The sequence below is a fragment of the Euprymna scolopes genome, chromosome 15 (genome assembly GCF_053919585.1).
Source record: "Euprymna scolopes isolate OS-2025 chromosome 15, ASM5391958v1, whole genome shotgun sequence".
Classification (NCBI taxonomy): domain Eukaryota; kingdom Metazoa; phylum Mollusca; class Cephalopoda; order Sepiida; family Sepiolidae; genus Euprymna; species Euprymna scolopes.
Window position 1 is genome coordinate 127,203,135 of NC_136496.1, and position 514 is coordinate 127,203,648.

The window sequence follows — 514 nt, forward strand, 5'->3', positions numbered from 1 at the left end:
TTTTTGAATGTACTTTTGGGGTCATAATATTTATTTCATTAATTTTAGGATACCATCTTCAATTTTGGAATTTATTCACACATTCATCGTCCAAAAACACTATCACTATTTCTATTCATGTGTATTACTACAGTTTTTTGGGTTTTTTTTTATATTTTCACCCCAAAACAGGTACAGTGCCACTTTAATGGGGGGGGCACTATTAGGGACATAAGTTGAAGGGATACTATGTAAGGAGTTTAGCAGCAAGATTTCTGTTCATATTACACTTAAACTTCTGCATGCCAGTACAGTTGGGGGAAGCAGGATTTGGCAAATCAATTTTTTTTTGGTGCGTGTGTAAGGGGGGGGGTTGTACCACATTTTTTTTTAGTTTTTTTTTGTTTCTTCATCGAGCCTGGACTTCATCTTTTAGCCCATACATTTTTGCATCATCATCAAAATAAGATACAAATATGATTTCTACTTTTTTTTTTTAAGTTTTTAATTTATGTGTTAACCTATGAATATCGTT